The sequence below is a fragment of the Ambystoma mexicanum genome, chromosome 4p (assembly GCF_040938575.1).
Source record: "Ambystoma mexicanum isolate Mex_15411 chromosome 4p, UKY_AmexF1_1, whole genome shotgun sequence".
Classification (NCBI taxonomy): Eukaryota; Metazoa; Chordata; class Amphibia; order Caudata; family Ambystomatidae; genus Ambystoma; species Ambystoma mexicanum.
Window position 1 is genome coordinate 444,656,308 of NC_090927.1, and position 26,475 is coordinate 444,682,782.

Sequence of the window (26,475 nt, forward strand, 5' to 3'; positions counted from 1 at the left end):
TTCAGCTCTGGATAAGATGATCTCATAACCTGATGCCCTTTGCGTGGTTAGGGTGGACTTAGGTTTATTCAATATTGCAAATAGTGCATGTTCCACAAACAGTGTAGTTGGGCACCCCATGGTGATTGCTGATGCTTTCTCTACCGCAAAAGCAGCTGCGGCGAGACCTTGTTCGCAAGGGAAATTACCTAACATCACAGGATCTAAGTGGCCGCTGTAAAATGCTACTGGTTTGTAGCCCATGCTTGCTTTTTGAGCCAACACTGCTTTCATTACTGCTGAGTCGCAATGTGAAAATATAAAGAATTGTCGCTCATAGTCTGGGGTTGCCAGTACCGGAGCAGTTGATAGCGCATCTTTCAGTTCATCAAAAGCCTCTTTCATTTCCATTGTCCACCCCAACTTTTTCTCCCCTTTATTAGCTTCCTTTAACGCCTCAAGCAGGGGTCCTATGTATGAGCTGTAATCAAATACTCACTGTTTGTGGCATTGGCGTTTTTGAAATGGCCTGTGCTCTTTGTGGTGCAATCTTTCTTCCATGTTGGGATATGAGCTGACCAATGTAAAGTACCTGTTCTTGACAGTACTGTAACTTTTCCATGTCTACCTTGTAACCTTTTTCAGCCAATATTGTCAGCATCTTTAATGAGTCCTCTCTGCATGTTCTTTCGTTTGTACTGCAAATTATTATGTCGTCGACATACTGCAACACTGTGCTTTCCACTTCAATGTTACCCAAATCCATCTGTATTACTCTGTTGAAGATTGAGGGTGATTCGCAGTACCCTTGTGGCAATCTGGTGTGTTTCCACTTTGTGTTTCTGTAAGTGAAGCTTGTCAGATCTTGTGAGTCTGGGTGCAATGGTATTGAGAAAAAAGCATTTTTAAGGTCGATCACTGTAAATCGTGATGCTTCTGCTGGAATGCCACACAATATTGTGGCCGGGTTTGCGGCTATGGGGTATTCTGCTTCTACTATGTTGTTCAAGGGCCTGAGATCATGTATGAAGCGCCAAGACCCCCCCTCTAGCCTTGCGCACTGGGTATACAGCCGTGTTACATGGTGATTCTGAGGTGACCAATATGCCATTATCTATAAGGGCCGTTATGGTTTCATATATGCCCTCATCTGCCTCTTTTGATAGTGGGTACTGTTTCACTCTGGGGAGTATTGCACCTTTTTTCAATTTTATCCTTACTCCCCCTATACTTTTTATGCACCCCACATAGGGGCTAGTAGTCCATAATGATGTGGATACTTTTGTCATATCCTCCTCAAAGAAGGGAACTGGGATGGATGTGGGTGCCTCAAGTGCCATTGCAATTTTCTGTGCCACTTGTTTGTACGCCACTCTTAGCCATATTTCCACACTCATCATAAACACCATTTCACCTTCCTCCTTTTCTTCTGAGAACAGCTCCTCATCTGACACCTGGGTGAGTCTACATCCTTCTGCTAGTGCTATCACTGTCCTCCATGCTCTTCCTTCTCTGTCTTGGGCATGTACGGCAATGTAATCAGCTGTTGCTATAATGCTCTCAATGTCCACTGGAACCACCTTTCCTTCTGGTTCATTGACTGGTGTTTCTGGTCTGAACAAATAGGCTGCTGGCCTCCTCCAGATCTTTCCCTCTATCCCTGGCATCCATGCAAATGCCATGTCTGTCCCGTACTGGAAGAGTTCGCCATCTACTGGCTCAGCCCTAATCGCTGTCTGTCCGCAGTATGCTTGCATAATCTGTCGTGCTGTGAGCATGTTAATTCCTGGAGTAGAGCAAATTATGCCGTCCTCTGTAAAGGAGATCGTCATATTCAATCTGTTCATGATGTCTCTCCCCAGTATATTTACTGGTGAGGCACTATAATATAAAAGTGGGACTGACATGTCATAATCTCCTATAGATAAGGGAATGTTATCAGTAAAAGGAACCAACCATCTAGCCCCAGAGAATCCTTGGGTGTTCATGGCTTCGCCCGACATCTTGAATTTACCTTCCCTTATGCAAGACCGGGTCGCCCCGGTGTCAACAAGGAATGATAATTTTTTGTCACCTATCGTTACCTCTATGCGTGGTTCCTCCGCACTATTAGGTGTTACAGACAGGATGGGACACACCAAGGCGTCTGTGGGCTGTCCTATTGAGGGTACAACGATTGACCATTTCCTGTGTAAGGGTTGTGTCCCAGGACCGTCACCCTACCCAGTTGTGTTTGTTGTGCTTGGGGTTGTTGTGTTATCGCTACCTGTTGTTGTGGCAGTGAATATGTCTGTGGCTGTTGTTGTGTTATTAGTTGTTGCTGTTCATTTCCCTGTTGCAACGTCTGTTGTTTCTGTATGCCCTGCTGTTCCTGTGTGGGCCTTGGTTGTCCCTGTTCGCTCCATGATGGTGTTCCTGGTCTTACTCTACACGTGCGTGACATGTGCCCTACTAATCCACAACTCCAACACACCGGTGGTTCCCTACTCTGCCATGGAAAGCTTCCTGTGTTGTCCTGGTATACTGGTTGCCCGGTGGGGTAGGAATTTCTAAGTCCTCCCACCTGCTGTTGTGTGTTATATCCGTATCCTCTCCCTCTCATAATTCCTCCTCTTCCCCTGTTGTAATTATAATACCCAGCTCCTGGCATTGAGTATCCTCCTCCCATGTTGGTCGTGTATGGTTGGAGTGGCGGTACCTGTTGTGTTATAGTCTGTGAGGGTGGTATTTGGGAGGGATCTTGTGCAGCCACTACTTGTGTGGGGCTTTGGGTCATTGTTGTAGGTGTAGTTATTAGTGCCCCTTCCACTGTGTATTTAGTAAGTTTTTTCTGAACTAGTTTAGCCTCTTCCGTTTTCCTGTCCTCTTCCTTTTGTTTAATTTTTCCTTGCCATGTCCTGCAATGATGCACTATTGTCAGTTGTATTTCTGGCCATGCTTTTGCTTCCATTCCCACTACTTTCTTCAGTTGTTTCTGAACTCCTTCTGGGAGCCCTTGTACTAGTATATGATAAAATATTGCTGGTGTTTTGTCCCATTGTTCTCTAGTTTCCATGCGCCACTTCTCTTGGATTTCCTGGATATAATCAACAGGATCTTCGTTCTCACGCATCTTGCGTGAGGTAATTGCTCCTATGTCTGATGTGTCTGGGTACTGTACCCTCAGTGCCTGCCATAGTGCATGTCTGCAGTTTGCGAATGGTGCCCCATCGTGCGATGTGTTTGCTATTGTTACCCCAGGGAATCCCGCTCTCTTCCAAATGTCATCCGCTGCATCCCCTAATATCGATATTAGAAGGCCCTTCACATCTCCCACTGCCAGTTTCTGTCCTGCGGTGTGTTTTTCCATTTCATATATCCATTTACCCGCACCTCCACTTAATGATGGGAGCCTGCACTTTATATTCTCTTTGTCTGTATGCTTCCAAGGGACGTACTGTGGTCTAACCCCTCCCCTCTCCAGAAGTGGCATTAAGTTGTGTCTCGTTTTACCCCTTGGGTTCCATAAAATCGAGTCCTCACACCCCTCCTCTTCTTCCCTCTCTCCTACATCGTCAATTTCGTCCATATTTCCCCTACTCGTAACTCTTTCTTCTCCATCTTTTCCCCTTCTTCCATCATTTCCTGTACTTAATGTGGGCGTGTGTATTCGTCCTTCCTGCCTGCGTCTAGGGAGGTCTCTAAGCCGACCTGCATAGGGTGTCAGTTCGTTTGTGAAGGGTGCAAGTTTGATTGTACGTAATGAGCGTGAGGTGGTTGAGCATGTAGGGTGGGATGGGAGAGGGTGTGATGGTGACGGTGTGGCTTCATGTGTCTGTCTTTCCGCTATTCCTTGCTCTTCCTCCTCACTTCTCTCCAGTTCATCCTTTCTCCTACAGATCCATGGTGAGTCTGTATTGGTCCGGGTGGTGTATAGTTTATCTAGGCTTTCCCTTTCACTGTTTCTTCCTTCCTTCTCCATTCCTTCTTCTTCCTCACTACAAAAGTCATTCATAAACGGCAGCCCCCACTCTGTCTTTTTCCCCTTGATTGTTACTGTTTTTAAGTCTATTAGGTCCGGTTCTCCCTTTTCTCCTTTACCAACCGCTCCCCTTTGCGCTGATGTTGTTGCTACTTCTGTGTCTCTATATACATACCCCCTTACTTCACTCTCCCTTCTTCTATCTTCTTTTTCCCCTTCATTTCTCTCCTCCATCTCTCTACCAATTTCCTCCCTTTTCCTTTTTAATTCCTCCATTACTTCACTACTCACCTTTTCCAATATCCTTTCATCCTCTTTCTTCCTTTCCCATCTCACCCTCTCCCTTTCTAATATACTCTCTATCACCCTCCCTTCTTCGTATTTCTTAGTCGTTTCTAATAGTAATCTCTTCTTCCACATTGCCATTTCTTTTTCTTTCTCTTCTTCTTCCCTTTTCCTCTCTCGTAGCACTGCTCTTGATACCCTTTCTGCTGCTGCTTTTACCCTTTCAGCTTCTCTCCTTTGCTCCTCAGTTCGTTCCCTTATTTTTTCCAATTCGTTCTTACCTTCTTTGCTTTCCCTCGCTCTCTCTCTTTCCTCCCTCTCGAGCTGTTTGATCAGTTCATTCTGCTCATCCCTTAATTCTGCTAGTCGTTCCTCCAAAATCTCTTCCTTTTGTCGTAACAGCTCTTGCCCTCTCATTCCACTCTCCCTGGTATTATCCTCGTCTATTTTCCTTACTACCTCCTTCTCTTCTCCTGTTAATGAACCTCGTAATTTTAATAGTATCTGTGCAGCTACCCACTCATCATGTCCTATTTCCACAGTTTGTTCTTCTCCAGTCCTCCCCTCCCCTGCTGGCATCTTCCTATGAGCCACATATGGTGGCGGGCTGTATGCTGGGTTCGAGTACCCCTCAGCCGCCCTTAACTGTCCTCTTTCTATTTCTCCGAATTCTCTTAAAGGGTATAACCCCTCTCCCTCTGTTTTCACTACCTTTGCTAGGGGTATATCGTTGCTCTGTTCCTTTTTTATTTCATTTTCTTTTGTGTTATTATTCTTTTCTCCTCCCTCTTGTCCGTTCCCCGTGTTCTTTGGGTCTTCACTCCCCTTTTTCCCATTCTCTCCTTCCTCCTTAATCTCTTTTTCTTCCGGTATTTCCCCCACAGTGAACATTCCATTTGGTCCTGGTCGGGACCCCTGGAACATCCTCCATAAGTTAAACACCTCCAAGTGGTGTGTCAACTTCTTCCCTTTGTATGTATTATGCAGATGGTTTAATAGTGAATGTTGGGTATATGGATCGAAGCTACCATTAGGCGGCCATGGTGTTATCATTTTGTTGTCCGTCCCCTGTGTCCATTCTATGCTATACTTGATCAGTTTCTCCCTATGGGGTGACAGTGTTGTACATATGTGTTGTAGTGGGGTAGTGAGGGTGTTCCCCCACCCTCCCGATCCTGTCCCGTATGACATAGTAGCGTTTCACTTGTTATCCTTCCCCTATTTGGTAGCTATTATCTTACTAACACTTACAATACACAGCCTTATACCTTTACCTTGCCCCGTAAGTTTGGGGACTTGCGATAGTCCGCTAAGGAAAATTATTAAAATATAGTATTTACATTTGTATATTTTCTTCTTTCTTTCTTCCTCCTGCGGCTGCGTACCCCTTGTGACGTTCTTATACAGTCGTCCTATTTTCATTTGCTCCTCCTCCTTCTTCTACACTTGCCGTGGCCGGCGTTCTCCGTGCGCAGCCATGTCTCCCTTTTCGCCTTTCCCCGATCAACTCATTACCGTTTATCTCCGTTTCCACTCCCTTACCACAGTTCTCTTCCCCACCACTCTCAGAAAGAAAGATGCCTTGTGCTCGGGATATCCTATGAAAGCCCTACTGGTGACGTCACCGATCTCTTCGAACTACTGGTAAGTTCTTCATATATTCTTTAAGTCCAAAATACACTTGCAATCTACCCCCGTTAATCCTCACAGCTGTCTTCCTGTCACTCCTGGAACAAGGTAATCAATAATATAATCGGACTGCGCACGCTGCGTCGCCTCGCGTGTGATACACCCCTCGGAGGGCTTAACCAGCCAATTATCTTCCGTATTAGGCAACTAACTAGCTACCGCCTACAGGGAAACGTCATCTACCTATCGAGTTTCTTGCTCGAACAATAGGGATCCTCATCTACTCATTGATCAATAAATGCCAAATCGTAGGAAACCACACACACACACCCTTACACGTAGTCGCGACCTAGGCCAATCAGTGTCTATGAGCGGCCGCACGTGATGTTTTCGTGATCCACCTCCCTCACTCGCGTAACGTAGCCGACTGCTCTCGCACTCGTTCGGCTACCATTCATTTCATTGCCTACACTAAATTGTCAAACCTTCGCCGCGCACCTGTGCAACACCTCCCACCTCCCGTATTTAATTCCTCCCCCCTCTCTCACAATTTCACATTGCTTGTTGTGCGTGGCATGCTCACCAAGTTCTCTTGATGTGGGGCCGCTCGACTGCGTGCACCCCTCCAAGCGGCTCGCCACCTCCCCTCGTCTGGACCACGTCTGGACACTCGCCAACCGCGGACGGGATACTTCTCAACCGGCTCCCGAAGGCCAATATCCGGATTGCGCTGTCCGGTCTTCTCGCAGTTCCGCGATGGTCCTGTAGTCCTCAGAAGGGGGCAACGGCAGAGGGGGCTGCGCCGCCGGGCCTCCTCGCAACGGGAGTACCTGGAAAAATAAAATAAAAAAGCAGATCTTAAACAGATCTTAGCAGTGCCTCCAACTTGTCGGGGGGAAATTCTGCCGGGGTCGGCCGGGCCGTCCGTAGACCTCCGGGCAGGGAGGCCCCAACTCCTCCCGTATATCCCAAAAGAGATAGAGTATGAGACACACGCAAGAAGCAAGGTGACTCTGCTGTTATTTGACAAAACGGCAGGGATGGGTCAAGGATCGTACGCGTCCGTCCTGACACACACACAATCGTGGGGCTCGCAGGCCCTTTTTACCTTAGTATGACGCGCTACTTGCGTCACCTTAGAAAGTTTAGCAAAAAACCTATTTCCACTCTGGATTGGTTACTCGAGTGGTAGGGTTAGTATAGCATACATATAGAGAACGGTGTTAGTGGTTGAGGGTTAGTCAGGTGGTATACTTGGGCTGTCCCTTCAATTTGATACATGAAAATTGTTACATGAAGACCTCTGAGGATTGGTCAATGTTAATGGTGTCAGTGATAAGAGCCCCATGTTCTGATTGGTCCGCTCGCGAGCCTCCCAGTCTGAGAATATCGCTGTTCCCAGCTCGCGGTGCATCTGTCATTTGCAGCAATGTTTTACTATGGGTAGGTCTAAACAATGTGAGGATTTATTCATATGTTGGGAGGTCGACTACTCCCACTGCTGCAGATGTCCAATGAGTCTTTTAATTGTATCTGCCTGTGTCTTGAAACGTGGGATTCAGGCGTCTCCTTCCTCCTGGGCTTGGCATTCTGTCAGGTTTGGCTTTGTCACGTGAGGTGGGACCGTGTTTGAGGCAAAATTCAGCACAATTAATATTGTTTTTTCCAATGTGTGCCTGGTTTATCTTGCAGGTGCGACCTTGGCGTCGGCTTGCGGCGTGCGAGATTGCAACATCGTGCCCTTGGCGGTGTGCTTTAGCCGGGCTCATTCTGCAGGGTCAGCAACCGAGCTCTTGCTCATTCATTGTTCATGGAAGCTTTTGCTTGCGGCCTACTTGGGCCTGGTGCATAGGTGGAACCGTTTGATGCAGAGCGCTTTAGGTTACGGTATCATATTGCTCTATCCTCAGGTATCGTGTCTCCGTTATATTCTTCATTATGGTACATGGTTCTTAGAAGAAGCATGAGCAAGCCTTTTTAGATAAGTTCATTATGCGTCTTGCGTTTCTGCATTTTGAGAGCCTATGTGGAAAATAATAAAGATGCACGTCCGTGGGTATGTCTGTCGCCTACGTCATAGCACTGAGTATGTTCTTCGTGTGGATTGGTGTGGGAGTGTCCGGTGTGTATGTTTGCACAGGTGTGCTGACCGTTGGCTAGGTCGTCATGGCATCTCTAACGACGTGTAGGTTTAGTCGAGTTGATCCATGTCGCAGGTGTCGGCATGGACAGGGCGGGCTGCTGGGCAGGTAGGTGGGCACATCCGTATGTTCCTGTACCAGGGTATTTGGTCGTCTGGTAGATAGGCAAACTCCTCTCGTGGCGGGTGTCTAGGCCGTGATCCTCTAGGCCAAGCGCGAGAGGGGAAGGGCGGGAGCCTGTTGTTCGATTCTCCCACTTCACTATCCATAGAGTCGGGATCTTCCCCGCCCGCCCTTAACACCTGGCGATTTAAGTCTGCGGCCCTTCTGGATAAAGTCGACATTCTCTCAGATATTGAGACCTTCTTTGAGTGTAACACACAACATGCCACAACATTTGGGGTCCATTGGGAGGCGTTTAAAGTGTACATAAGGGGTATGTCTATCTTGAGGGAGGCGGGTATACTAAAAGCAATAAGAAATTACCTACACCGCTCTGAGTCCAGGCCACAAACTCTGGAACGAGAATGCGCAACAAATCACAAATCAAATCGCATGCATTGCGAGACATATGTTACTTCACTCGCCCACAGGCCGCTAGGAAATATGGAGAAGGCGAGAGACCGGGGAGAACACTAGCCAAACTAGTCAGGGGACAATGGAGCCAGACCCAGATTGAGAGCATCAAGGATATGCAGGGTGTCCGACAGTGGACAGACCAGACCAGACAACAGACCAGCAGATACTGGGGGTCTTCTCTCAGTTCTACACTGACCTTTACACATCACCTCAGGAACACAATATACAACATATATGTGATCTTCTTGACCAGATCCCTATGACATGCATCTCCCAATCTACCAAGGACCAATTTGACTCCTCGATTACATTAGATGAGATAGTTAAGGCCATCACAGATCTCCCGAAAGGTAAGGCCCTCGGGCCAGACAGACTCACAACAGAATTTTAACAGGAACATGTAGCGATCCTTGCCCCTAAATTGTTGGAGGTATGGGCTGAATCACTTCAAAAATCTACCCTCCCCCTTCTCTGCGTGAGGCAATCATAACTGTTGTACTTAAGCCCGGTAAGCCTAGCAATGAATGTGGCTCATACAGGCCCCTCTCGCTCATGAATATTGACACCAAGATATTTGAAAAAGTAATAGCAAACAGATTCCTTCCAATTATGCAGCACCTGGTGCATGAAGACCAGGGTGGCTTTGTCCCTGGGAGATCGACTTCTCTTAATATTAGCCGGCTCTTCAATGTCATGTAAAGGATTGACCGGAACTCAGATGCTGTGGTGGTTACGCTAGATGTCCAAAAGGCTTTTGATATGGTTTCGTGGCAGTACATGTGGGAAGTCCTAGAAAAGATGGGGGTGGGCCCAATTATGATTGGGTATATTATTGTATACAACTCCCACGGCTAGGGTCTGGGTCAACTCCCTAACATCTACATCATTCACACTACAGGGCTGCCCATTCTCCCTGATTCTTTTCGCGTTGCTTATCGAACCGATGGCGGATTATATCAGAGCACGGCATGCTCATAGAGGGATATGCCTGAAAGATACTCCTGAGATAATATCCTTATATGCCGATGACGTGCTATTGCATATTAGAAACCCTGCCACTCACCTGGAGCCTATCCTACGAGAGGTGACGCGTATAGGCACCTTCTCGGGCTTTACGATCAATTACTCCAAATCAGAGATATTCCCACTCACGAACACAACCCAACAACCTGTGTGCAGGTACCCTCTCCGCTGGTCCCCAAGGGAAATGGGGAATCAGGTATTTGGGAGTCAAGGTATCCTTGTCCAAACCGACCTGAAAACTATACTGCAGTTGCACAACAGACCAAATCTGAATTAATGAGATGGCGCTCCCTCTCGCTTTCACTAGCAAGGAAACTCTGACTGATTAAGATGATTCTGGTTCGTAAGTTACTTTACATCTTTGGGAACGTACCGGTCTGGCCAGGGAAACAATACTTCGACAATCTGCACAAACTGTTTGCACAATTCCTGTGGCATGCCGGTGGCATTCGAAAAAAATGGCCACATACAACTCTGCCTTATGAGAGAGGGGGATTCACTGCCCCTAACCTGACATTATATTGGACTGCGGCACAAGCCCAACACTCCACATACTGGTACCCAAGTCTAACGGTGCCACTGCATGTTAAGTTAGAAAAGTTTGCAGCGGCCGAGGTAAATATTATGACGCTGATAATCTGCTACAACTATGCGGCTGATTCCCCGTCCAATCCCATTGCAACCATGCTGCTAGCATTGTTACGCTCAACTGGTTCCCACAGGGGCGTCGATCGGACCCGAACAGCTGCGGTCTCCACCAACGTGATGCGTAATGCCGAGATGACTGTCTGGACTGGCCTGCCTAATCTCGTCTGCTTGACCGGTAGAAGTATTCTCCTGCAAGTGGAGAAAGGGATTTAGCCACCCATGGATTTTAGTGATGGCCCCTTCCCACTGTCCTCCCCACTTGTCACCTCCAATATCCCCTTTTAGTAACCTCACCTTATGTTTTTAAATGATGAGCTCTCCATCCTGCGTGGCATGCAGGGGCACGTAGATACCAGTTACTTCACTGGTTTGAAGGTACTGGAGGAGTTCTGGAGGAATATTGACTCCGGGGTTTATAAAGTTCAAAGAGTTCAATATATCCGATGTTCACTCTTGTTCCATTCCCTTGTTGAATTGCAGCTGGTCCAAAAGAATATTGCCTGGAGGCAGCTGATGGCGTTCAGGTAAGAGTCTGTATTACCCAACACTGTCCGGTAAAAGTTGCATGAGTTTAACTTGTTGTTTTCTCTCCCTTTATAGGTGCGTCATGTGAAGATGAGGCGTATTAAAGGTTAATGCCTCCGGTGGTAAATCAGGTAAGCCTATGGTGGTAAGAGATTGGATTTGTCGGCTCTCTTGGCTCACCTTGTTATTTCTTTTGTTTTCCCACAGGTGCTGGAGTTCGACGAAGAAAATGATGGAGGCAGCGCCGAGTCGAAAGATGCTGTGGACTGGTGAGTATGACGCGGCGCTGCTGCTGGCGATGCGACGCGTGCTGGAATAATGTCCTTTCCAGGCTCAGAGACATGCTGGATCCGGAATCAGGTAAGGAATTAAAATAATGTCTGTGATCTAACCTTTTCTCCTTCTTTCCCCTTTTTCTAGGAGCTCCGGATTCGAGGCGGGTGTGGCAGAAGACTGGATGCTGACTTGCAGGCACGGTGAGCGTTACGCTGCTGGATGCAGAATAACGCGAAGCGTGTGCTGCTGTTCGGGCGTGGTTTAAATAGCCTCCAAAGTAGTTCGAGGTAAGAAGTTCCCCAGAACCACACCTGAGTAGAAAATAGTCCCTGTAATATAATAGTCCCATCCAGCCCTCACGTTGGCTTGGATTCATTTGCAGCATGGTCTGCATGAGGTAAGTAATGTCCATGAGCCTGGCGCCTATGGTGCCAGGACTGATTTCTAAGATGAGCCTGGCGCCTAAGGCGCCAGGACTGAACCCAAACAGCCCCCAGCCAGGGCTGCTGGGGTTTTAAGAAGTATCTAGATGCCTGCTCCCGGGGTTGATGGACTCGATCCGGATGCCGCGGGGTAGGTATCCTGACAAGCATGGAAACAACTGTTAAGCCTGACAACAGAACCTCGCCCCAACTACAAATGGCTTCCTATCTGGGGATTTCCGGGCTTGAACCTAGACATGATAAACTACTAGCCCAGCACTGGTTGACACTGGGGTACCAGGCACTGACCGATCTATTCCCCGAAGGGAAGTTTATTACCCCCCAAACATGGCGTCTGGGCCACTCCGGTTGGCACTTGAGATGCTGAAACACTACAGGCTCCGAGCTGCTGTCCGTGCCATGTGGCCTTCCTACCCAGATGAACCCCCTGACACCGTGGAAATCGGCTACATAGCCAACTCGAGCAGTGCCTGTGGGGTCGTGTCCTCCTTATATAAAATGCTGCTAGCAAAGTCCCCTGACCAACACCCTAAAGCGCAAAATGAATGGGTGGAGGAACTTGGCCTCGAGATCTCAGACGACATGTGGACGAGAATGTGCTCCCACACAAACATGGTGTCCCTCAACTTCAGATTTCGATGCATGCAATACAAATTATTAAACAGATTGTACTACACCCCCTATAAGATCGCTAAGTTTACCCTAAATGGTGTATACATTGTGCACGGTGTCGGACCGAAGGGACCAACCATTTGCACATGTTGTGCCTTCTGGGGTGAGATCCTATGGGCTCGTTCGGACATTATTGATGGCGTAGTCAACCCAAACCCGCTGGGGGTGCTATTTGGGATATGGAGCACAGATGACACCAGGAAGATGGATGGCTAAGTTCTTGAATGTAAATTGCATGGTGGCCAATAAATGTGCGTTACAAAGCTGGAAAAGTCCATCTCCCCCAACCTTCAAAAAGTGGCTAAATGCACTTACCTGGTCCCAGACCTGTGAGGAGGAATACATCAACTCCCTCTGACTGCACTGCCGCCCCAAGAATGTGTGGACTGCATTTAGTAGTTACCTTATCAGACAAGCCGAGAGTGCATCCAGAACACCCTCACCCGGGGTCCCACAAGTGTAATCCGAAATGTCAAGGCATGTTGCAATTATTTGCTTTGTAAAATGTATAACCCTTTTCTGTGCGAACCCGGAACTATGTCTATGCAAATTGTATGTTGTGCTGTACTGATTGTGTTTGCTGTAAATTTCCGCCAATAAATAACATTAAACATTTTTTAAAAAAACGTATCCAGAACAGGGCTGTGAGACTTATCCTTGGCCTCAAGCCCAGGAGCTGTATATCTCCAGCTCTAAAATCTCTCCACTGGCTCCCGGTAGTTGCAAGGATCAAATTCAAGACCCTGTGCATCATCCTCAAGGCTTTCCGGGTCCTGAGACCATGCTATCTGCAGCGTTCTCTCGCTAAATACTCTTCTTCCAAATCCAGCTCCAACTCTCTGCTGATCAAACGTTTCTCCAAGCAGAGCGCTGGGGGCAGAATTCTCTCCTCGGCTGGCTCTCTCCTGTGGAATAGCCTCCCTCCCTCTCTCCGTCTTGAACCGGATCACCTCATGTTCTGCAAACAACTCAAGACCTTTCTTTTCTCCACCTCCTTCCCTCTCTCCCTCCCTTGTTAATCCACCCCACTGCCACTGAGAGTGGCGGCCTGGTCTCTCCTGTATCCAACAGGGTCCAGGCCATCTGCCCAGTAGCCACCAGGACCAGCCCGTGCACTGCCCGCTGGGCCCACACTTGACTGCTGGGCGGCAGACATCTGGCACCCTGGATCATCGCCACCCTTGCATTTTCCTGTCGGGCGACAGACTTCAACCCATCCCCTTGGGGCGTCTCCGCCTCTGCACTTACCTGTGTGCCTCACCCACATGCACTTCTGACACCCTCCCCCCTCCTTCCCCTCGGGGGGACCGCTCAAGCACTTAACCCCCCTCCTTCACTTCACTCGCACAATTCCGAATGTCACAAGGCCTAGTAGGACCACTTTTAGCTTTATTATTTATTCATTGTCATTGCTTTATTTTCTTCCTTGTTCCCTCCCTTTTGCCTTGTGGCACTTTGAAACACTGTTCTGTTGTATAGGCACCTTATAAATGTCCAATAAGATAAACAAATAAATAAATAAATAAATAAATAATGAACACAGGCCTTTAACTGTGGTTGGCTTGGCTACTGATCCCACCTTGATGCCAGAAACACAAAACCAATGGTGTTGCGTCTCTCGTTTTAGAGAGGAACGTAAAAAGGCAGAGATCCATATCTGCGAGGGAGGCAGCCACTGGGAGGGATCTAGCTGCTGCGAGAGAGGCAGCTTCTGGGAGGGAGTGAACCAGCCACTGCAAGAGAGCCAGCCTGAGTTAGGCCGCAAACAGCAGAGGCCTGCGCTATTGTGCCAAGCCAAAGCATCCTGGAGGCAGGACCACATTGAATACTTGGTGGGGGGAGGATTCCCAGAGCCCTCAGAATGCTGCCGAGTCCATGTGAGCTGGCAGCCCAAGGCACTGAGGACTCCTGAAGCATGAGACTGTCTCCGGATGCGGTGCACTGGGGTCCACGAGCAACTACACCTGAATGAAGAACAGCTGCGAGAAAACTGACGACTGCGGAAGCATGGTTCTGCAGCTACTGGCGTAGCCACCTCCTCGACAAAGAATGCTGCCGAAATGGCGGTTTGCAGCTAATGCAAAGGAAAGGAAGGAGGACGATAAAGCTCCAAAGAACTCTACGAGGGGGTGAGGAAAATATAGAACCCACACAGACAGTGAGGTAGAATTACCCATGCAGGGCTGAGGAGCCAAATAAACCCTGAGGGAGTGAGGACAGTACATAACCCACAAGGCCAGTAAGGCAGAATAACCCACGCTGGGCAGAAAAATCTAGTAGCCTACAGAGACAGGAGAATAGCGAGAAGCTGGAGACAGGCTAAAGGGCCTATGCTGGGCTACCAGAGACCTAGAAGAAATAGAAACACCTGGGAATGGTGAACCTGAAACAAAGACCCCGCAAGGGGATAATAGCCACCAGAGAATCAAAAGGTCTGAATTTCTTTGAGTCATGCTGCAGCATGCAAGACACCTCTCAGAGGTGCCAGGTTAATTGCCTGAATGCCTTCCAAAAGGGCATTACCACCATCCAGGTGGGAGAGGACCAAGGCTTGCACAGCCGATCTGAAGTTGTTTTCTGGAATAAAGGGCTTGATTTGACGCACAAGAAAAAAATGCTACCAAGCTGTTTGTGTCTTCTTTGCTATGTGCTGTTCGAAGGATAGGTGTCTGTTGATGTCAAACCCAAGGTCAGGTGGGGTGTGAAGCCCTTGAGGTACATAGCAGAGAGCCAGGTCTGGATGTAAGGGTATTCTGTGTTGTTGGTCATGAGTAGGAATTCAGTCTTAGAGGGGTTGAGCTTCAGGTAAGTACTGGAGATCCACGACTGGATCATTGAGAGGCAGACCTTGAGACTGCGGATGACTTCGATGGAGGATATCTTGAGACACAGCTGTGTGTCATCTACATATTGGTGGATGTGGATGTTGTGTGGAGTGAGATGGGTTCCAAGTGGTTCCATGGAAATATTGAAGATCACATGGGAGAGGATGTTGGAGGAGTTGCGTAGCAGCTGCTTTCCCAAGATCTCACCAAGGAAGGGAAGATGGGTGATGGGGCAGTAGTTGCTGAGGTCGCCAGGATTCAGTGTTGGTTTGTTGAGAAATGGGAGAATTTGTGCAGTCTTGAGATGGTCGAGGGAAATGTGCCTTGAGTTAAGGAGCTGTTGACGATTGGCAGCTAAGGGAGGAGTGCATCAGTGAGAAGGGACTTGAGTACGGAGGTAAGGGGGATGTTAACTGCATACAATGTTGCCTTGAGGGATGGTAGGGTGGCAGTGAGGTCTTCCATAGTTAGTGTCTTGAAAGTTGTCCAGGTAGTTGTGGTTTTGTGAGATGGGATGTGTAATGTGCTGTCAGTTGTAGTTGTGTTGGCAGATAATGACGGTCATGTTGATGAAGAAAGAGTGGATGACGGTGGGTTTTTCAATGGAGTGCAGTGCAGGTGGGTGGGCAGAGGGTTGATGCAGTGCTTTATGGGTTTGAAGAGTACTCTGCATTTATTGTTGGCCTCGGCTATGTTGTTTTGGTAGTAGTTGGATTGGCAGTGGTGTTCATTTCATGAAAGGTTTTCAAGTGTTCAACAAAAAGGTTTGGTTTCAATGATTGGATTCAAAGCCCCCTCCAACAATGCTATATCTTAAGGCCCAACTCGCTCACTCAAGCCTTGACCCTCCATGGTGGCGATGGTCCAACACTTTTCAGTACGCTTTTATTTTTCTCTTGGCGTTCAGTATTGTTATCAGTTTTCATTTCTCTCGGGACACCTCAGTCCTGGTACAGGCTATTCACAAGTTCTCTAACACCTTGGCTTTTCTTGTCTATCTCTGGTGCAGTTCACATCCCTTCCTCCTTATGTGACTTTACAATATGGCTCTCTTCGCCTTCAGTATCAGTGTTCATGTCCCTCAGGACTCCTTGGCTCTTGTGCAGGCTGTACACCGGTTCTCGCTGGTGAGTGACTCGGGTTTGGGATTCCCCGCGGCATTCAATCGCCCACCTCCCTTTTTCCTGTGTGGCCACGTACCTGTTCTCTTGTGGCGCTTCTGCCAGGGAGGATCGGTATTTATCTACACCTGCCGAGTTATTGCCTCCTGTCATGGTGGCCTTCTTGGCATCTCGCTAGTGCTCGTGGGCGCTGAAGAATGTTCGCCCCCAGTTTTCCTGGATTCTGCCACTTTTTGCAGGCTCTGGACCCACCACATCCTCTCTGTGTTCCTGCCTCCAGGCTGCATTTGTTCTGCGCTCCAGTGACAGCATCCGCTCTGCGTGTTTCCTCCCCTGCCGTTTGGATTAGCGTCAGAGAATCTCCTTCTAAGTGAGGACTTCAGTGATTTTATAGGAGTCTCTGCAACAAGGGACGACCTATAGTTGATTATATGATACTGAGTCTGCGGAGGGTTCAGCAGGAGTGTCAGACAAACAAAAAGGCCTTATCACCTTTTCAATTTCTTTGGCCCCCAAATAAGCGGACATTACAGTCTTTAAGAGAGATCTAACTCTACCTTGCAAGTTCTCATCAGATAAGGGGAGACACTCTCAGTGAGGTCCTGCTTGCCCAAACTTCAAGGGAGGGTATTACGTAGTGGGGTTCCCCTACTAACCTCAATGGAGTGGCTCCCCCTTGGGAAAAAGGGATGAATTTCCCAGATTCGTCACAGTAGTTAAAGATTATGTGCTGCACTGTGGGAATACTGTAAAATAGGCAGGAGACAACCTGATACATTTCATACTGTTGCCATTGAATGTTGTCTGGCACATTCCTTCAATAGAAGACTGTGTTCCACAAAAGTATCAAATGCATGTAACTAATGAAAGGGAGACTGGGTTTTTTGCTCCGCCAGGATATCGGGTTCTGGGTGTGTCGGTGCCATCCTGTCCTGATGATGTTTGCTGAATGCCATTAAAGATGCTTACCAACCTTCCATCTATTCGATTATTTCTGTAAGGTGACTTTCCCTCAAATAAGCAGTTTTCGTATTCTCGGTAACTAGGATGGCTTTTGGCTGGAGGCCCCGACTGTAGCCGGTAGATGGAATTTTTTGATCAGTACCCACATGGTACACACTGCCCAAGCTGCCCAGGCTCCTCGTCTGCTTCTGGAAACAAGATGACGAGATACTCAGGATCTGGTTCCTACCGAATGGTTTACGTCCTTCCTAACCTCCCCCAGACTTTCAGAGTCACTATACTAATTTGAAATGTCCCAATGTCCATACATGATCATCCTTGCAGATGCCTTTATGGCTGAGGTACAACTAGGTACAAGTCAGGTACAGCTTACATGAGATTCCCATGTTTCCCACCCTATGAGCTTCCAGAGGCTATGGCCTGGGTGGAAATACAGCACTGTCGGTTAATGGATTGGCATTAGAGAGCTGTTTAATTTACAGATCTCAGTTTCCAATCCTTGTTAAATACTTTGGAAGGTTAATAAGCCTGTTTTCATTATGACAGCTATTCATGTTTTTTTTAATTCATCTTTTTTTTATAAGGCCCTTAATACCGGAGACCAGTCGCTAAGCTAGGGACTGGGTTTTGAGCCTGTGTTGCTCTGCGTTGTCTTGCTTCCAAGACAAACAGGATGTCCCTGAGCTATCTGTAGTATCTCATTGGTATAGTTTATTAAGGTTTGTTTATTCTTATGTGCAGATAGCTATAGAGATGGAACATGGAATGTTGTAGGATGATAGGATGCTAGAATGAAGGGGATGGAAGAATGATGAACTTTAGAAGATCAGTTATGTTCTGTTCCTGATGTGACCGGTGGGTTATTAATCCTGTACTTGAATAAATCCTTTTAATCATCAAGATTGGTGTGAGAAGATATTTCAGTGGCGACGAGGATGGGATACACCAAGAACGGCAACCCACCGAGTAGCCGTTACTTATAATCCTTTTTGTTTGATGAAGATTAAGCAGCCTAAGGAAGGAGAAGGTGTTTTGAAGACTTTGGAGCAGGCGAAGTGACAAAGCAAAAGAAAGAAAAGACCTTCTGAGAAGAAGTAAGTCAAGGCCTTGGTGCAATCACAACGCTTCAGTGTTTGTGGAGGAATTGGAACCGGGAAAAGAAACAAAGCTGAAGAAAAGCTTAGCTGTATGAAAGTAAATCAGGCGCATTGCTGTAAATACAAATCCTCATTGGATTAAGTAATCCCACAAGCGTGTTTTAAATATTGGATAAGCACAAGACTGAGCCAGTTGCTGTGTTTAAAACATCAGCCGGAGCTGCAAGCTTAAAGAAACATTGCCCACAATGTTACCGTTTGCATAACTGAAAGTAACTGTAATAGTGAGGCCCGGGGTCCCTGAATTATAGGAAGGAGAGAAGCTCGGTGCAGTGAGCCCCAGCGCTGCGTGTCCCCAAAAGCGAACTGCAGGCCCTGCAAGAAGAAGTATTTATGAACATGAAGGGTGGATGGTGAAGGGGAAAGTCAAAAGCCCCGACAGCGTGAGACTTGTAACGTAAGTGCCCAGGAAAAGGGACGCAAAAAAGGACAGCCAGTGTGAAGTAAAAACCTGTGATGCTGTAATTGTTTAGCAAAAGTGATCATCATAACGCGCCAATATTGAAGCCGTATTGACCTTTAACAAAATACATATACAGTATCACTATAGACTGCATCGCTAAAGTTGCATCATTTAAAACATTGGGTAAATGCATTTTTTAAAGCAGTGTTTACTTACTGGCACCTCGCGAGCTCCAACGTTCCGCCCTTCTGTACATTGAAATCAGGCAGAGTTATGTGTTCTTTCAGAGGAAAGGACCTAAAAACATAACCAAACGTTCCTCCATTGTGTCCCAATCACCATAGTAACGCTGCAGTTACAACAAAAGCAATCGCATTACGCATCCCGGATACGAATAAAGCAATACATCGATCTGCTGTAAAATTCAGAGTGGAACAACCTCATTCACAGCATATAAACAAACTAAACCTTGTAACAAAGATTTACATTACGAAACACTGTGCATATGAAATGTGACATTTTGAGAATTCTACAAAAACATGTGTTTCACATAATTACTACACAAGAGTAAATGAGATATATGCAGATGAATACATGTTACAAGAAACAAAGATAATAGGAAAGCAAATATCCCAATACTAATAATAATTTTAAAGCATAAATGCTGGAATAAACGGACAGAACATACAGTAAAGAAACTTGAGTAGGTCATAGAGAACATCACAACATATGTATTGAAAGACATTTCAAGGAAAGAAATATACCCAGTCATTATGCAGGGGATACGACCTCCTGACTATTTCTTGAATACAAAAGGATAGACACACATTCCTTAAGCAATGGAAAAAAAAGGTTTGATCGATATGTTCTTGCTGTCCATGGACTGAATTATTTCAATGAAAGGAAAAAGTGTCTTTTGATACATTGTTTGGGAAATTATGGGCAGGAACAATTCAAGACCTTACCAGCACATTCTAAGGAAGATGCATTTGGTCTTACAGAGTATGAAAAATGCATTAAGGTATTAGATCGCCATTGTGAAAAGATATTGGGCCTCATTACGACCCAGGCGGTAAGTTACCGCCTGGGTCGTACCTTTACCACCATGGTGGTTGGCGGACTTACCGCCCCATTCCGAGGTTGGCGGGGCGGTAAGTCCCCAATCCCCATTTACCCTTCCCCATTCCCATTTTTGCCCCATAGGGCATAATGGGAGTGGGGAAGGCGTTAATTACGCCACCGTAAATTACGGTGGCGTAATTAACATCAAGGTCCCTTAGCGCCATGGATTTTAACACCTGCTAAAAGCAGATGTTAAATCCGCCATGGCGCTAAGGGACCTCGTACTCAGGCGGTAAGGGTCGGCGCTGTTTACGCCGGCGTAAACCCCTTACGGCCTGAGTCGTAATGAGGCCAATTGAGCATTATTTTAGAAATAAATCATTTTGGCAAGTGCAAGCAGGAAGAGAATGACACCGTAGAACAATTTATCACATCGCTGCATGAATTAGCCACATCATGTAAATTTGGGAATACACTTGATGAGGGACTTCGTGATCAGTTCATGTTGGAGTGTAGAGACAGCAAAATAAGAGAAGCTCTTTGGTCCAAAGGGAACTCTGCTTTAGAAGAAGTAATCAGAGTTGCGAAGGAGGTGGAGCACACTAATAAGTGTAAGGTATAGGTAACCTGGAAAAAAGACTGCGCCTAATTTTTGCAAATTAGTTTTATTTCTCAGAGAATTGCCCTTATAGTTGATGACACGTGTTTCGGTCCTCCAAGGACCTTTTTCAAATCAGGGCTATTGATTAGTCTTAACATCATATAGTCATAAAAAAAACAAAAAATACAAAAAAGACAAAAAAGACAAAAAATGAAAACATAAGCAAATAGTCACATTGGTAGACATGTGTATATATCCAAAAATAAAGTGATGATATAGATAATAAGATTAAGTATGCATTGAAAGAAAAAATACATAAACACAAAAATGCATGGATGTTAGAAATAAAAAGCCAGACAATAATTGGATGGGGAATAGGGGTTGGAGAAAGCAGGGGTAAGATTCGGAGAGAAATAGATGCAAAGTCTTTGTTAGTTATGATACCTGATGCATTTACAATAAAAACATTGTTATGGTCATTCATATTATTTCATGTCACACAATATATATGGAGAAGCGTGTTACCTTATAGTCATGTAAGATGCCCCTGTCGCATAATGTGAAAAATGAGCTTCCATATGTCAAAAGGGTAAATCCCTGTAAGTAAAACTCTGCTTTAGAAGAAGTAATCAGAGTTGCGAAAGAGGTGGAGCACACTAATAAGTGTGTAAAGGAACTCGAAAGGAGAAGGGATGATGAGAATAAAAAAGAGCGAATAGCACAAACTCCAGATGTTTTGGCTGTACAAGGAATTGACTACACAAAGGAGAAAGCTTTGGTCAAGAAAGATATGTCGCAGGTGAAGAAGAAATATCCAAAGGGCAAGTAGAAAGGAGAAGGAAGGGACAAATGTCGATGTTTCAGATGTAATAGCTTATTTCTTATACCCACAAGTGACAAATGTCAAGCTATAAAAGAGTTATGCAAAAGATGCAATAGGAGAGGTCATCTCACTAGCTGTTGCAGAACAAAAAAGGAAAACATACATTGTTTGGAAGAACTATGCGAAAGTTCTGAAGAGTGTACATTCGCAGTTGAATATTTTGTGCCCCCTGGAAACAACACTGATGATGATGCCGACATAGAAAAGCCAATGGCCATGATAGAAATAAATAACAAACAACTGGACATGGTAATTGATTCTGGTGCAATATATACTCTGCTGCCCAAGTTTCTCTTTGATAAATATTTTGAAACTAGTATCAAGCTAAATCTGATATCAAACCAGTTGCATATGGAGGAAAACAAATTGACTAATTGGTTGGTTTTGGGCAGTGATGAAGTTTAAAGACAGATCAGCTAAAGGAAAAGTATATGTCACAGTGAGAGGAATGCAACCTCTTTTGAGTTGGTCTCATCAAGCTAGATTGAAGATAAAACTGGATCCCAGTGCCGAGGAGTAGTCTATGCTGTAATTCAGGAATCACAGAAAAGAACTTTTGAAGAACATATACTCTTCACAGAAGAACTATGGGTGTTGAAGGATTTCAACCACAAAATCAAGCTAAAACATGATGCTGTTCCGGTGGTTCAAAAATTGAGGCCAGTATTGTTGAACATTAAGTCAGCTCTAAAAGAGGAACTTGAAAGATTAGTGGTTGAAGGTGTGATTGAAAGAATTGAGTCATCCAAATGGGTATCATCATTGTTAATAGTATACAAGCCAAATGGAAAATTGAGGTCGTGCATAGATCTTAGATGTGTTAATAAATGTGTCATTCCCGATAAGCACCCTTTACCGAATATAGCTGAGATGTTGGGTACCATTAGAGGTGCAATAATTATGAGAACGTTGGATTTGAGGTCTGCTTACCATCAAGTAATGTTACATCCCATGTCAAGAAATATCACTGCATTCATTACCAGTGAGGGTTTATTTTGTTGCAAAAGAATGCCTTTTGGTCTTGTTTCTGCTGCTTCTGTGTTCCAAAGAATAATGTACCAGCTTTTTCACCAAATGCAGGGCATTTTATGCTTTGAGGATGATGTGTTAATATATGGTAAGGATCAAATGGAGCATGATGACAGACTATATAAGGTTCTAAATATATTTAAGAATGCTGGACTTACTTTGAGTAAAGATAAATGAAAAGTTCAATAGGTCTACCATATCGTATTTAGGGCATGCGATATCAGAGAAAGGTATCAGACCTAAAGAGGAACTAGTCAACAACATTTTGAATTTTGCTAGTCTAGATAACAAAGAGAATTTAATTTCATTATTAAGGATGGCTGAGTTTTATGCAAAGTTTATTACTGATTTAGCGAGTAAGACATTTCACATGAGAAAATTAGTGAAAAAGAATGTGAGATTTGATTGGAATGGCATGTGTGAAGATGAATTTAACAAAATTAAACGTTTTTTTTATTTATTGTATATTGGTTTACACAAACCTTTACAAAATTTCAGTAACAAAAGCTAAAAGAACATTAAAATACAATACTTTTCTCTTATACATAACCAAAACGTAAAGTTTACCTTCTAACTTTCAATCTTCCTTATGTCAACAATGCGTAAACGCCTTATCAATGCTAATGTTAATTTGCGTTACAATACATTTCTCTATTTATGACACTTTACATACACACATTAAAAATGAAATAACTCTTAGTTTTAGCAGATTATTTGTTCCATGGAGCATTTTATATCAAATTTGCTCCCTTATTACACATAAAGTGTCATATACAAAGTCAGAGAAATATGCCAGTCTTTCATTATTCAAGCTAGGACACACCAACAACAAATGTGACAGTGTTTCGGTGACCTCTTTGTTCATGCAGAATCTACAGATCTTTCTTTCCTCAGGAATTAATTTCCTTATGCAACCTATTTCATTAGTGTTCATCACATTAAATCTGAACCTCATTATGCTATTGCGTAATTTACGAGAGGGATATTTTACAAGATATGGCTCAGGTACCGGGAACCATTTCCACATTGATATATCTTGCCTATGGAGTTTTGAATTCAATATAACAGCATTGTTGGCAACCCAATCAAATGCTTTAATCGGCTTCTTCGTTTTAACTGGTCTCTCTAAGAGACATTTCATTGAAACTCCAATATTACCCAAAATGTTGTCCACCTCGATTTTCAAATTCTGCATGTATTTCTCTGTGCCCTCATTAATACTTGCATTAAATATTTGGTACATTGAGTTGGGACCTGCAAGAATACACTTTCTATATAGCATTATTTTTTTACAGTCCATGTTACTTTTCAAGGAATTAAGGCCAAACTTGTACCTTATTAGTTCAAGTGGTATACATTTGGGTAGGAAGGATAACAGTTTTTTCCAGATTTTAGATTCAATTATTTTTAGCTGAGATGCATCTTTATCAGGATAATATCCTAAAACATTCGTCAATCTTGGGATTACCTTCTTTATGTAAAAATCCCTACAAGCCTGCATGGAAAATTTCCCAAATTTGCTTTCGATAACACGCATTTGCTTTCCTGCATCCAGGGCTTTGGACTCAAGACATTTCTTTATAAAGGTGTGTGTCATTTTACTTGAAAATTAATAACCTAAATACTTAAATGATTTTTGTAACCGAATTACAGTACCTTCTACCGACCAAACTGGATTCGCATATCTTTTATTAGCATCACCGAGGTTTATCACAACAGTTTTCTGTGGATTAATTTTCAGTTTCAGTTCATTAGTGAACCTGATAAACACATCAATGAGTCTTTGCAATCCTATTTTAGTTCTATCAAAAAGCAAAAAGTCATCAGCGTAAGCAACCTACTTGATTACATACCGACCAACCTTAGGGGATAACAAACCTGAGGAGTCAAAGATTTCGTTTGCACCTGACACATACAAATTGAAAAGAATCGCCGCCAAGGCGCAACCCTGTTTAAGTCCATTCCTGGCTCTTATGTCCTTAGATATCAGGCCCTCGTTATTGAGTCTGACCTTCAAAATAGTATTAGAATACAAATGAATAAGCATATCAAGTAACCCCCTATCTATGTTTAAATCCATGAGTCTTTTCCATAATAAAGGTCTGTCCACCTTATTGAATGCTGCAGAGAGATCCATCGAGGCCGCATACAGAGGTACGTTCTTGAACTTTGCTGCTTGGCTTTGTAGAACAGAAACTAATAAACCCCCTGCATCCGTCCCCAGGCCTTTACGAAACCCAATTTGTCATACATCCAGGATATCATTATCGTCCATCCATTTTAACAAGTTTTCCAAGATTATGGCAGAAAATACCTTTGTCTCAATGTTAATCAGGGATAGGTCTATAATTAGCAGGGCTCTGACGATTCCCTTTTTTGTATATCAATAAGACATGTGAAACTCTCCATGAGTCTGGCATAGTCTGGGTTTCAATTACATCCTTGAATACTAAGTGGAGTACTCTTGTCCATAACAATTCATTTTGTTTTAACAATACCAAAGACAAATTATTGTGACCAGGAGTACTTGATGCTTTCATTTTCTTCATCATAAATAGAATTTTTTCTACAGATACATCTAATACCCAATGATGTCTCTTCCAACCCATCGTAAAACCATCATTACTGGAGGGTGCATATAATTTCTCGAAGTAATCAGACCACACTTTTTCACTAATGGGGTTTATATTTGTCATGATGCCTGCTCCCAAGGAGCCAGGTCCGGCCCAGCATCCCCGGAAGCAGACTTCATACTCGCCAAGCAGGACCCACCTGAGGCAGAGCATGCTGCATACTCACCCGAGGCAGACCATGCTGTCTGAAGCTCCAAGCCAACTAAGGCTGGGGAGGAACTATTTTCTTTCAGGAACTCTTTTCTTACTCGGGTGGAGCCAGTGGAAGAACACTCACCTGAAGCTCTTCCAAGGCTATTTAAACCACGCCCGGATGGCCACACGTGCTTTGTGTTATTCTGCATCTGCAGCAGGATGCTCACCGAGTCGGCTCCTGCATCCTGGCTCCTGCCACGCCGGCCAGCACCTGGAACACCTGCAAGGAGAGAAAGGCAAGCATTAGGACATTACCTACCTTCATCCAGCATCCGGATTCTTCACTCCGTCGATCCTGCAAAAGAAAGTCAGGGGTTAGAAACGCATCTCATCGCTCGCTGCAGCGCCGCTTCCACTTACCTTCACGTGGCGCTGTCTAGCTCTTCAGCGGTCATAGGCGACATCGGCCACATCTCACGACCTACGGAAAAGAAAGACAATAGTTAGAAGCGCTCCGCTTCTCACGCTGCCGCGCCTCTTCGACTTACCTTCACGTGGCGCCGGCAACCTTTTCAGCGCCCATAGGCGACATTGGTCGCATTCAAGACCAACGGAGAAAAAGGACAAAACAAGATGACCAACAAACTAATTGCAAAAGGACAGATTACTCACCTTAAGTCTTACCTGAATTTTGTTGGGACCTCAGTTCCCTTTTCGGGTCGGAGCGGCTTTTCTGGCTTTTCCGTACCCCGGCCCTTATGGGGAAAATAAGACACACTCATTAAGGTGTCGGAGCAAACCACTACGGCACACCTTCATTAAAAGTACTCACCTGAGCTTACCTCGGCGAATCCATTCCTCCACACGGATTCCTCACCTAGTCCCTGAAAATTAAACAAAGGCCAAGGGACAAATAAGACTTGATCTTTTGAACTATATACTTACGGCAGCATTTTGGTAAAGGCAAGCAGACATCGAAGCCTCGCCAAATCCGAGATCCAGTGAAGTAACTGGAAATCTACGCGCCCCTGCGTCAGAAGCAGGATGGAGAGCTCGTCCATACAGAAATTAAGGTGAGAGTCTGCGGTAGGCACAGCTAGGGTTCGAGGAGGGTAAGAAGGGGAAAAAAGGGGGAATCTCACACACAATCTAGCAGACAGTTAACTCCCTTTTCCCATCTACAGAAGGATTATTCTACGGGCCAGACAGACGAGGTTTGGGGGTCCAGTCCAGTCCATCTTCCAAGCACTACGCTTTACCGTGGAAGAAGTTGTAGCAGTCCAGAACGGGTCGGCGCCTCCGTGGGAATCAGGTGAGCGTTACAGAACGCAAAGCCTACCAATAACTTCCTACCCAGGCGCCATGGAAACTTCTGAGACAGACCAGCTGGCCCAGCTATTAGGGGAATTACGGGCCGAAGTTCATTCCGCTCGCCAGGAGACGAATGCCCTCAGGAGGGAGTTAATTGTGCCAAAGGAACAAACTGATGATCTTCCCCGCCA

The 26,475-nt window shown here is 45.3% G+C and overlaps 1 long non-coding RNA gene across 1 annotated transcript in view; it reads right to left on the reverse strand.

Moving 5' to 3' along the window:
• The window catches only part of LOC138453273 (uncharacterized), a 169,232-nt gene that overhangs the window by 106,495 nt on the left and 36,262 nt on the right, over positions 1-26,475 (reverse strand). Inside the window, exon 2 of the long non-coding RNA XR_011260388.1 lies at positions 18,847-18,927. This is a non-coding gene — a long non-coding RNA (uncharacterized lncRNA). The remainder of the gene's footprint in view (positions 1-18,846; positions 18,928-26,475) is intronic.